The 674-nt window shown below is 41.8% G+C and overlaps 1 pseudogene; it reads left to right on the top strand.

The window, feature by feature from the left end:
* The first annotated feature begins 355 nt into the window (after positions 1-355).
* The window catches only part of LOC102862520, a 3,123-nt pseudogene continuing 2,804 nt past the window's right edge, over positions 356-674 (top strand).

Here is a 674-nt window from a genome sequence, read left to right as displayed (position 1 = left end):
CCTTGGAGAGAAATTATGATACTTGGAAAGGTAATAGGTCAGCACAGGAGAGAAAGACCTTCAACCAGCTGGATTGGCATGTGACTGCTACAATGGGCTCTCATGTGTCAGAAAGCATGAGGATGACACAGGATAGGACATGGTTCATTTCTTTTGTTAGCTGAGTAGTAGCTAGGGTCATTATGGATCATACTAAACTTGATGACAACTAATAACAACAACATACATCTCCTTTCTGGCGGTCATTTCTCTGAGATCACTGCATCTTGGGGCTTCGAACAGCTGCTCCAGTCATAAAGGTCGGACGACAGCTGGGTTGGGGGTTGGAAGCCAGCACTATTCACCTGTAGTCATGATGAGTTTACCCCTCAATCCCAAACCATTTCTGAACTGATTAACAGGAAAGCCAGTGATGGTGAAACTTAACTGGGGAATGGAGAACAGGGGCTACCTTATACCTGTAGAACATGCAGCTTGCAAGTACAGAAGAATACAGAGTTGGAGCACTGTCTGCATATCAGGGTGAAGTTTTAATAAGGTGTTATAATGTCCTTTATCAGGATGTTGAAGAGGGAGAAGATGGGGAAATGAGAGAAGGGCATCTTTTGTGGGGAAATATATATATATTTGTATACAATGAAAATTTGTTGTTTGGGTTTTTTTCTGTTTTTTTT

This window comes from Elephantulus edwardii, unplaced genomic scaffold (assembly GCF_000299155.1).
Source record: "Elephantulus edwardii isolate Elephantulus edwardi_28Jun2011 unplaced genomic scaffold, EleEdw1.0 scaffold00047, whole genome shotgun sequence".
Classification (NCBI taxonomy): domain Eukaryota; kingdom Metazoa; phylum Chordata; class Mammalia; order Macroscelidea; family Macroscelididae; genus Elephantulus; species Elephantulus edwardii.
The sequence above is the reverse complement of the archived record's forward strand: the minus strand, read 5'-3'. Positions and strand labels throughout refer to the sequence as shown.